Consider the following 12,631-nt stretch of genomic DNA (forward strand, 5'->3'; position numbering starts at 1 on the left):
GATACTGTTGGGCAGAAATCTGAAAGGTTTCCTTTGAGAAATAAGATATTGGATTATTAAAATTAAAACGACCAGAAAAATAGACTCCTACATAGTTGCAATGGCCATGCACAGGCTCTGACAAGAGTATTGTATTGCTAAGAAATTTGTCAAAACAACTTACGTTTACAAGAAAAACAAACTGCGCAAGAAAAGAAACTCGTGATTCACTGAGAGGAAATGTAGTCATACTATTCAATAACGCTGCACTAAAAATGAATTTACTACATTTACTGTACATGTACAGTAAATGTAGTAATTTCATTTTTGTGAAGCGTTATCATTTCTACTAAATTTCCTCTCAGTGACTCACCGAGTTTCTTTTCTTGGCAGTTTGTTACTACACCATCCTCTTGGATGCAAAAAAAAAAAAATCTAGATTTCAGACTTCCTTCTAGGATAGATGGAGATTTTTCAAAGTAGTAAGAAAGAAATTACAGTTCTAACACACCCTTATATGTCCCATCATTTTTGAGAGGAACAAAGCAGGATTGTGAAGGGTGTTGAGTCCTCTTCATCCTGCCTGGCAGCTCCCCTCTTCCCACCCCTGAAGATCCCATCCTGGACAGTGTTTCATTTTAATTTGTCCCTTAAACATTAAAAGACTGAACAGCTTTCAAATATACAGGCAGCATGACCTGCTCTGTTCTAAAAGAAATTATCTCACCAAGTACCAAGGAAATCCTGAAAGAGGCACATAAAAACACAAGGATCCAAACCCAAGTCTTTTCTCCCTTTGGCTTCCCATCTCTCCCTGTGCGATCCCACATGGGCCCTTGACTGATGTCTTCATTTCACCCCAAAAGAAGTTTTGTTTGCCTGTTCTCTACTTCTCCAACTTCAGATGTCTAGGTAGCAAGGCTACTTAAAAAAATTTCACTCCTGTTTGTTCTCACCTCTGTTTTCTTCCTGAACCAAAATCCTGCTGCAGTTCCCATGCACTGAGAGGCTGAGAACAAAAAACCTTCCGGAAAGGCTGGGTGGAGCTGCAACGCTTGTGCTGGTGTCCCGGAGTGGATGTGTCTCCTACACCCAGACAGGGAAGGTGACGAGTCAGTGGTTCCATGATTTTGACACCTGTCTTCACTCAAACAGAGATGGTTCGCATTGACAAGGGAGGGTGTGCCAGGTTCTGTTGTGTCTTGTGAAACTCACTTCAGGCCTGATGGCATAACTAAGCTAACTGGGTTACAGCATTATAAATGAAGCTTCTTTTTTTTGCACAGAAAGCCCAAATTTTGTGCCCAAAGCACCACCATTCAGGGTCTTTTTTGCACTTGTGCAGCATTGGGCAGGATATGACTGGAAGACAGCACAGGAGTAATGCGATAGAAAGGCTGTGGATGAGGAACAACAATCACATAGATAGTGTTGCTAAAATCCAGGCTTTGTTATCAAACTAAGCTTAAATAAGTCTGACTTGTGCAGAGCCTCAGGGTCATGCTGGCCTTCAGCATGGGTGATCTTTACCTCTCCCACCATCAACACTGCTGCTCTTTTCAGCCAAGAGTCTTTCTCCATCATTGTGAAATTTCCAGGGCAGAAGTGCTCTGGCATTTCCTGAGCTGCCATTTGGTTTCAACAACACTGTAGCTGTTGCGTAAGTTTGTACCTCTTGTTTTCTGCCTCCTAGGGTTCAGTCACGTGTCTTCTGCTTAGAAATAATTATATGGTTTATAAATGCTTTCTTACATTCTTCTGTGTTGGAATTATTTATATTGAGCTGGTTTCTTAAAGCCATTCTAGGTGTTTTCTCTTACATGCTTGAGGTTTTCAGTCACATTCTTCTATAATCACACAGGAACGATGGCTCTGCTGCTGTCTTTGTCCTAGGTGGAGCTTGCCAAAGATCTCTTCCCAGAATGATCTTATTCAGCAGAAGCAGCATGGAACAAACTCCCCATTCTGCTAGGAACTGTGCTCTCCCCTGGATAGTTTTCTCAGTTAGATAAAAGCTAAAACATCCCAGGGACGTTCCCCACACTACTCATTATATGCATGACTACAGGAATAGCCTCTTGGGTAACTTCAGCATTTAGGAATGGAGGGTGAGCATGGAGGTGTCTCCTGCCTCTCAGAGCCATGGAAGCAGGTGGTACTGTGCCCAAGGTAGAGAAGTGGGTAAGGAAAGAGCAGTCTATTTCTTGACACCAGACAGGTGGGGAGGATAAAGTGGATTTTTTTCTGCTAAGCTTACAAAACAGGGAATTCAGCTAGGATTTACACTCTTAACCTGCTTCTTTCATCCCTTAGTTCAATGCTTTTTTCTCTAAGATCCCAATTAGCTGTTCCTTAACAGTAGAAGCACTGAAATTCGGAGGAGACTACATTAAGCCTCTCAAAGTCTGGCATCCTCAAAAGTTGTCAGTTTACACAATGTTTGGCAGTCCAGTGTCTATCTTGTGCCAAGCCTTGCTGATTTCCTCAAATCAAATTTCTTCTGCTCATCTGGCCCATGGAGCAAGTCTGAATTCTTAGATCCTGGCAGCTGAACAGGTAAAAAGAAGGGAGGTAATGATCATAGTGATGTTCATCAAAGCACTTCGTTTTCTGCTTTAATTTGTTACATAGCTGAAGCTTTATCTCCTTACTCCCAGGAGACTCTCTGCTGGTGTTGTAGAAGGCTTCTGGGATTACAGCAGACTTTTTTATGTTTGTGCAGTTCTTGCTGGGGTTAATTGAACATCCGTGGAGCGCAGAAAGAGAACCAAGATGAACATAAATATAAAGCTGTAGTTCCATTGCTGTGTTGTGAAGATCATCAGCTTCCCTGTGAACATGACATAAACCAATGAGATTCTTAGCAGACCATGGACTGGAGTAGAAAGCTACTTCACACTGGGGGAGACATGACCATCATAGCCTGGTTTCACTCTCGTTCTGCTGTTCAAATCTTCCTTGCCTTCATTGACCCCATGCTTTAACAAATAGTTGATGAAATGCTGGTCACTGCAGGAGGAGAGAGGAAGCCTGTACACTTCAAAGCAATATTTATGCTGAAAGATGGGATGTGCTTTTAGAGAGCTGTGTGGGGTGATTCATGTCTAGGACATGGTTCTAGCTACTAAGAGGAAAAATATCAGAACTTTAATCATATCTCATATCCATTTCGGAGGAGAAAAAGAGGAGGTGGAAGGAACCAATATTTGTCCTTTTCTGCCATCTTGAAAGGAAGTGCTTCAATGTTTCACTTTATCGCTCTAGTTCCTGAGTAGATCTCACTTTGCAGTTCAAATTAAGTTGCCTGCCTTTCTCAAGGTGGTGGGATTTAGACAACAGTTCCTATTAATTGACTAATTGCTGACATCTCTTTAGCTCCATCCTGATGGGTATACAAGGGAGCAGAGTCCTAACTCCCATGTAGTACTTTCTGCCTTACGACAGAGCACCTATGGTTGTGCAACAGTAAGCACCTGAAATTGCCTTTGTAGGAAGATTTGGGTCTCTGTGCCAAAAGATTTTCTGACAAGAAAGCTGACAACACAAAGCTCTTCAGAGGTACAACATAAGGTTCTTTTCCTCTTGTAGCCAAGCATTTCCAATGGCCAGGACAGAGACGAGGCAGAGCCAAAGTTTCACTTGGCGTTCACATGAGGCCAAACTGAACCACAGTGATGGTATTACCAAAAAGCCAGCACTCACAGTGGATTTACAGAAGTAGTAAACTTTCTTTGCTTGCATTTTCTTTCTTAGTACTAATTGAAGGAAAATACAGGGGAAGAGATAATACTTTGTCAGCAGAAACAAGAGTTGTCTCTGTGAACACATGGTCAGACAGATCTGATGAGGAGGGCACAATATATTTATATGGACCTTTTCCAAAGTGGAACCACATTTTAAATATTGATTTCCACTGGCATGCAAAATGCTGATATCCACAGTCAATTATGTCATTGTTTTATTATTTTATTATTATTAGATTTTCTACATGGCATGGTAGATCCCTAGTTCTCAGCCAAAAGAACCATCTCAGTAACATGCAAGGAACTGTGGGTTTGACTGAAATCCAGCTGGAGCATAAATATAAAATCCAATTAATTGTAAGCAATATCTTTAAGGTATTTGAAGAACTGTCTTGCTTAAATTTTCCCAGTCTACAATACATATACATGTTATACAATAGTGCATATTTATATGTACACACTGTATGCATATTAATGTGTGTGCATATATATACCAGGTAGAATACTGTAAACAATATTTTTGAACTTGAATGAAAACTACTGTGAGCTTAAGAGTACGTACCCACTCATGAGAAACGCATGATACAGCAGTTGTATACCTCAAGTAGTCTCTATACTTTAAGTATTCATCTAATATTTTGTAACTACTAACATAAAAGATGCTAGAGTAGGATTGGGATAATTTAGGGCTACCCATGCACATCCACTTTGGCCCATGAGCTGCTGATAGTTGTCTCATGTAGTATCAAAGACAAGACCTGCATTCACAAAAAAATGAACTATTTCTTTTATTAAACCAACCCCAAATCCCTGTTTTCCCAAGAGGCAGTCTTAGTTACAACAGAAGAAAACTAATCCCCATCCCCCAGAAACATGAGGAGAATTCTAGAACACAGACAAACCAAATTGCTATTATTCATTATCTACATTATTGTTTAATGTGTAGACATCAGGTGCTCTAGAAATTTGACAGCTAGATTTATGACTAGATGAGAGAAAAGGGCTCATCTTTATAACAAGCAGCAAGTGGGTGTTTTATAGGCATGTTCATAAGTACTACTCAGAGATGCCAGTGTGGCAGAGGGTACATGCCAAGGTCCAGACCTGACCTGGTAGATGTGCCAGAAGCGTGATTTACGGTGAAACTACAGCCTTGTATTTAGCTATACTTTGGGCCAGCCATCCCAGTTGTGTGTATCCATTGTTTTCAGATAGTCCTGAGCTGAAGAGGTTTTCCCTGTTTCCCGCACTGCTACATGAACTCACTGTAGCTGTGCAGTCTCTGACTCCCAGTGTCTGATCTATGTGTGGCTACTGTTGCAGACAGATGTGTCCTTAGAGCTCTAGCAATTCTTGCCTCTGATACTGTCATGCACAGGGACACCATGGACACACAGCTGGGTGAGGAGCCAAAGGCTCATAGCCAGCCAAGATGTTTCTAGCCCCTCAGATTTAGGATACGTCTGTGGTCACCACTGAGACTAACAATGGTGGCATTCTCTTGCTGTGTCTTTAATTTCCTGTTCATGAGTCTGAATTTCCAATGCAATTTAGTTGCCTTTGTACTGAGATAAGCAATTGGTTTTATCTTTGCAAGAATGGTTGTCTTGGACTTCCCTCCTAGTCATCCCAAGGGTGATGACATACTCATATGACATCTGAAACAATGCGTGCAAGATTACCTGACCACAATTTATCGGGGAAATGGATGAAGAATGCTTTCATTTAACTGATTAACATTTAATTAACATTGTTAATTAACATTGATTTTAACTTTTTCAGATGAAGTGTAACACTTAATGTTGACCTTAACTTTTAAAATCAAAGCTAGGTGCTAAGAAAGCCTGGAGAAACCCATGATTGATATTATGCATTATAATCTAGCTGTATGTGATCTGTGTTGAAGTTATGGAGTAATGTGCATTGTACCATATAAAAGTCTAATGATAGTTAATGTTAGTTAATTAAGATGAACACTGAATGGTATTACCCTGTCTCATATGGGTATTAACATCGTATTAGAGTCTAACAAAATATTATTTTAGTTAAAACCACATATACTGACTCAGTTAGATTCTCTCTGAGAGAAATTAATTCTGAATCCGATTAAGCTGCCTATTTCAAAACCATATGATGCTCCTGGAAGTCAACACACCAAACAGGAAAATAGACATGGTCTGATAGGATAAATGGGTCTTCTTTATTAAGTAAAAACAAAGAGAAAAAATACAGGACGCATTACATTATTCTGCACATAAGCTCAGCAAGCTCCATTTTCAAGTGATCAGGTTTTTCTTCCACCTTTTCACATCCTCCCATACTGAACTCTTCCTAATCAACCACTAATCCGGAATGGCATTTCTACTCTGGTACACAAAAGACACGATCAACACTTCACTGGATCCCAGGACAGCCCTGTGCATTTTCACTGATCACAGAGTAATGTCAGCTTGCTCCTGCCTTGCCCCCCAAGTATGATAGGGATGAACCGTTCACTACTTTTGTAGTCTCAGGTGTATTTAGCTACAAGAGGTTACAACCCCTTGAAGCAGGCTCAAACCACTGATTGGTACATCGTGTACTATTGAGGCAGATCAAAAAGTGCTTCTGATCTCTATCCACTTCTGCATTGGAGAAATCCCAGACATCCCTGTACACCCAAGCATGCAAGGGACACGGGTATAGATAGGAATTCTCTCTTTTCCTTGCATTCATGAACGTAGTGTGGGGCATCAATCAGATGTTCATAGTCCCAGGCAAAACACTGTAACTAAATAGAGGTAGAAATACGCAGAAATATAAGTGTACATATATCCTTAAAGCACATGAATATACATTTGATACTAAACGTGAGGAGGATTAAAAGAGACCATATTGTACTTTTAATTAGCAGGTGGTACTTCTTAGCATTGTAAAAGAGATCAGCCTTGCTAAGTGATCTGGAGACTTGTATAATGTGAGAGATATGTGTAACGTATAATGGAGATCTGTATAATGACTTTAGTGCTCAGATTATGAAGGGTATTTCTACAAAGAGAGGAGTAGTATAAAGCAGCCAAAGTCTTCATACAGTCATATTTACTCTGCATAGTCTTATCAGCAGAACCAAGTGGTCACAAGTTGGTTGGTGTATCCATGAAAGTAAAGCAAGGACCAGATTTCCCAAAGCAAACTCACAATAGTAAGAGCTTGTGGAAATGGATGTTAAAGAGGAGATAGGAGTGGGAGTGAGAGCAAAAATTCGTGCTGGCTGGAGCGAATGAGGAAGGCAAAGAGTAGCATTTACCAGAACAGATTGTATTAAAAAAGGAAGCTGAGGCCATGCGTGATGGCCAAGGCTTATTTCTTGCCCTCTTTGCTTCTGAGTCAAAGCCTCTGTGCCTGAGCACCTTTCCTTCAGTACCCTTCAATTCTGTGGCCATTTCTCGTGTATCGTTGACTCCAGACCGTTTAGGAATACGTTACAAATTTTGCCGAAACATGTTTGACCAAGGAATGAAATTGCCATTACAATTCCAAGCATACTTTTAACTCCAGGCTGAATGAGTGCTTTCTGCTGCATAGTAGGTGGCAGAGAAAACTTATTTCTGCTTTCACAAAATTGAGAAAACCAGGGGTTTGTGTCTTGGCAAGGTGGCAGCTTCAGCTTCACATCTTTCCACCACTCAGTGCTATCCACTCTGTGTTTCTCACCATTACCATGTGCTGAAGGCTACAGGGAGCGTTTTACCTATGGATGTAATAGAAAATTTCAGGAAGAGATGTTACATCAACTTTGAGCGTGTTTTTGTAAGAGGAGCTTCACAATGAGAAAAAGTAACTGATTCTTGGATGTACAAGCATTAAAACAGTGTCTATGTTGAGTTTCTGTCTGCTCTTACCTCCCTGGACTGTCCCTTGGTGTGATTTTTGAATGGCACTGTAAAGTACAGGACCCAGGTGCTGTGCTACAGAAGATAATATTCTGAGGGTAACGTCTGACCCCTCTGTGAGCTCCAAAGGCAATTGTGTTGGTAAGTTTGCATTTGCCTGTGGGGCTCTCTCATAATTAGGCTATTCATGAGCTATGGGGGTTTCTTTCTACTTGTGAATGCTTTTTTTTCCCTTTGACTTATCTTTGATTCCTAGGAATTTATGCACTTTTATTCACTTAAAATCCAGTAACGTACAAATCTCTTTTTAAGATCTGCAATATATGCATTCACCCCAAGGGATGCCTCCCTGGGCCCATATTTGTTTTTTGTGTGTAAATATGCACAGTGGCCTCACTGCTGCTCACACATGAGAAGGGATCATACTGAGGTGACTGATTATGAACCAAAATTAAAACCACCAATTGGCATTAAAGGTCACATCTTTATTAGAATTATTCATCCAAATACAATTAGCTGCACATCAATCTGTGGGGTGGAGGAATGGAGGCTCTCTATGAGTCTGACCTGATCCTGACCCAACTTTCACCAACAGTGTGTCATTATCTTGAACAGAGCTTCTTCCGACTTATGGTAGAAATACTACTCATCTTCCACAGCTTCACTTCTTCCCTTCCTCCCAAGGGCAGCACAAAGGAAGGGAAGAAGACATTAAGACCCTTGGTCTTGAGGGAATGATGTCTGTTTTCTTTTTCTTCCCCCTCTCCCCCCATTCTGTTTTATTACTGACTCCATTCCTTACCCTGCTGGGTGAAGTTACATCAATGCGCTTGCTGTGAATAGACTGCATTTCTGTGGCACTCACTCAATACAGTAACAGGGTGATGAACTGAAGAGTGAGGGATCAGGAAGATAAAAACAAATCAGTGGGATTAGACTGGTGAGTTCAAGAGGTTATTTGTGCCAGCTCATTAACATTAAGGCTTAATCCCCAGGGACTGCATGTAAAACACAGTAAATGAAATCTAAGATGGAGATATGCATAAGACTTTGCAAAGCAAGTGAGTATCAACTTTAAAAAGTGAGGGGAAAGATCAAGTAGAAAGAAAATGGATAGACCATTTGCTGTTGATATAAAGTAGAAAACACTGATGAGCCAGTTATTCCACACTGTATGCGATATAAGCACCCTTTCACTTGCTTCCAAAGTGTCCAACAGTGATTGCTCCCAGAGTCAGCCTAGATTGCACACACACTAGCACCGATTATTTATGTCGCAGAAACAGGTTTGTTGAAGTTTACATGCTCTGGTCTTGGAAGAGATTAAGGTTCGTATGTAATATCCCTTATTAGACCAACAGATGTGGTTAAATAGGTTCTTCTTCAGAGCTGAAACGGAAGCAGCAAACCTGCATATGCCCAAAAGAGGATCCATTTTTTTCAAATATACCAGTTGATCTAATAAAAGACATTACTTCTCACAGGAAGCCTTTCCTTGAGAACATTTCTGGTAGCTCTTATATTCCTGTAACTGGGAACTTCAAACCACTTTAAAAACATTACACTAGATAGTATCATACCATCTTTATTTGGAAGTTAATTATTACTTTTTATCATCTTTAAAACATGAGGAAACAGAATTGAATAAGCATATCCAAGATAAAATAGGAAGTCTGGAGAAGAAATTAGTCCTGGTACTTCTCCTGAGCCACAGCCCTGTCATATGAAAGGTATAAGTCAAATGTCTCTCCAGAAGTCAGTTTTCCTTCATGCCACAGGGGTTAAACAGCAGAATGCATGTAGGTATTTTTTAGGGCCATATGATGAATGTGAAATTTTGTCATCAGCATAGTGAAGTTAAAGTAGCCCAAAACTGCCTGTACATAATAGAGTAAAACTTTTAGTTCTTCCTGATCTGTAATTGCTCTTCATTCTTAGATGAGAAACATGATGTTAATTTTGAAGTTTTAGAAAAAGAAGGAAACTTTCATTGTCATAATTAATGGCCACATATTATTCAGCAATCTGCAGCCCTTCTAGGTGCTCTGCATTTCTGATTCTTGAAGAAAAAATATACTCTCTCTCTTCCAAAGAGGCATAGATACACATGTAAACACAAAATGATATACAGGTACTGTGTTGCAATCACTTCATATTCTCAAAGGGAGAGAAAAGATTGTGTTTTTGTCAAGAATAGTTTGGAATGAGTTTCCAAGTTAGTTCACAAAAAAAAAGATATATGCAAGGCTATCATTTGTTAACTGGATCTGTGTGAGTGGCTTATGGGCATGGCTTTCAAACTGTTATTCCTTATTGTCTGTCTGAATTCATCTTTCTAACCACAGGGCTCTTAAGTAATGCAATTCCCAAAGCTAAATGCACATACTGTGTGTCTGCAGATCCTCCTGATGAGAGTTGCTACCATGTGCAACACCATGTAAACACCTTTCTTACTCTTGTTTCCAGAAAAATAAAAAAGAACGAGATAAAGTTCCTATTGGTACATTGCAAATGCAAGGAATGTGTCAAAAGTCTCCCAAGAAGCTGGGTTTCCTTTATGCCACAGCAGTGAAGAAGCAAAATGTGTTTTCTTTCTTTCACGTTGTCAGAATGCAGCGCTAAAGTCTGAGGGTCAGGACCAGTGTCAAATAAACAACTTTACTGTTTTGAATTTTTTAAAGGTTGAAGCTCCAGATAAAACAACTGCCGTTTGCACACAATATGCCCTGTGATCACATGGCATGATTGATGATAAGTCAAAACAAATTTTGTTTATTCAGCTTTAAAGTAAATGTGGTGTTCAGATTTTTCTGTGGTTTTGGATGTTATTAGACAAACAAGGTGCACATATGGGATGTAGTAAAGGTAGAGGCCTGTTTTACCAACAACGTATTTCCTTTCGGCACTGCTGAGTCATCTGCAAAGCCACCCTGGGCAGGCGTCGTGTGGTATGGCAGCCCTGTCCACACGGGGACATTGCAGTGCTCCCAAAGGCTTAGTTGTAATTTTAACCACCCCACTCGCCCAGGAAGGCTGTGCACTGGGGCAGGAGGTATTTCAGCCTGGGGCTGGGCTCGTGTGAGCTGGTGGATGCAGGAAACAGCAGGGAAAGGACAAACCACTGCACCTCTTAGGGCAATGCTCCAGTGAATGCAGCAGCACCAAGCTCTGGGTGTTGCACCATCCGCTGGCACAGGGCTGTAGTGAGCAACTTTGACCCTCAGCGTGGTCCTACGGCCAACGTCCACATCAGGAACTGTGGTCATGATTTAATATTTATAATAGAGCATCCCTCTTCTCCTTCCAGCGTACAGACTCTGCCCAGGCATCATCTTGGAGCTCTCCTTTAATTTGAAGTGCTCATTAAGGGAAAGGTATTGCCACACTGGGCTATGTTTTGTCCCCCTTCTTCATACTGCAAGGTCCCTCCATGCAGTAGGGCATAAAACAGATGAATGCATGAAAGACAGTTAATTCAGCTCCTCATTGCCTCCTCTGGGGTGAAAGCCTGACCTCACGGCAGTCAGTGGGACACCTACATGTGAAGAAATACAAGCACAGCCCCTGATGAGAGGCAGAGGCATGTTGACTCTGTGCATGTTAGAATTTGTATTTGTCTTCATTTGTGTGCAAGAAGAAGGGAGGAGGCCACAGCATTTTGGATGGGAGAATTTTATGGTTTTACTGCTGAGCTAAAATAGGAGGTTGAAAGCATGAAGAGAAAAAAATTGAACTGCATGGTTATTTCTCTGTTGTCTAAGAAGGCTGTGATATTTGTTTTCTTTAAAAAAATCAAACTTTTTATGATTATGCTTGAAAATAAAAGTGGGCTAAAATTACATTTTTCAAAGAGGAAATCCAAGGTATTTTTTTTCCTATATCAATAGAGTTCAACTGAAAGCAACAATTGTTTTCAATTTTTCTTACAGGAAATATCATACCAATTCATTGGGAAAATACAAATGAGGTCATTTTTTTGAGAGACTCAAAGATTCCCTTGAGAAATCTCAGTAATTTCCTAACACCACCATAGTTTATCCTTGGCCTTCCTTAAACATATTTTTCAAGAATTCTTAGCATGGCCCCTACCACTGAAACTCTTTGTGTTAGAACAAGACGTTTGTTATAAATACCAGTGCGTATAAATAGATTTTATTTTGGAATCTTACTTACCAAAACTTATACATCAGGATGTCATAAATAGTGAGCTACTGAATCTTTAATATTTTTGAATTAAATGTTTATTTGTAAAAAGAGTTAATGCTATTTAGAGAAAAAAAGTTGATGGCTAATTTCATCCCACTTAGTGTGTTGTAATTATATGATTACCTATAGAAACTTCAGAGCATGGGTTCTGAAAGATCAAAGTTACTGAAAAGTCAGCATGTAATTAGTTTCTTGCTTTGGAACATTAGGTAGAATTACTGCAAAGAGGCAAAACTATCATTTTATAGAGACCCTTAGGAGATTTATAATGATGGTAGACAAATATATGCATACAATATCAGTTGGTGTGCTAAAATTTAATTTTAGTGAGGAAATGTGGTTGAAGGTGATCACAATACATGGGGATGTTCTTATTTTAATATTGGTGGATGTTATTATTAGAGAATCATATCAAAAGATATGTCACCAGGGAGAAAATATCATTTATAAATCACTAATGAGTAGCAAACAGTGTTTAGCTTCGAGGTATAAGACATCTTTTCACAATGTGCATTTATGATCAAACACAAAAGATCAAGTAGGGGGGAAGTGAACAGTAGATCTATATTTTATCTTTTCATTCTCAGCAACATTTTTTGATGGTTAAATGGGGTTATACAATGGACTTGTGGAACCACACCCTCTCTATAGAGGCCGATAGAGCCCTTTTTCTATATTAGGAAGAGCTCACGTCTTGGGCCCCAGCTGTTGTCTTTTAGAAAAATTCTTAATAAATAACACCCGAGTTTTAAGATAGTGTGTACTCTAGTGTTTCAAGGTAGGAGAAAGTGCTGCCGTCAAAACATGGGGTCACTGGAGGGTTGAGATTTT

Source organism: Phaenicophaeus curvirostris, chromosome 11 (assembly GCF_032191515.1).
Source record: "Phaenicophaeus curvirostris isolate KB17595 chromosome 11, BPBGC_Pcur_1.0, whole genome shotgun sequence".
Lineage (NCBI taxonomy): Eukaryota > Metazoa > Chordata > Aves > Cuculiformes > Cuculidae > Phaenicophaeus > Phaenicophaeus curvirostris.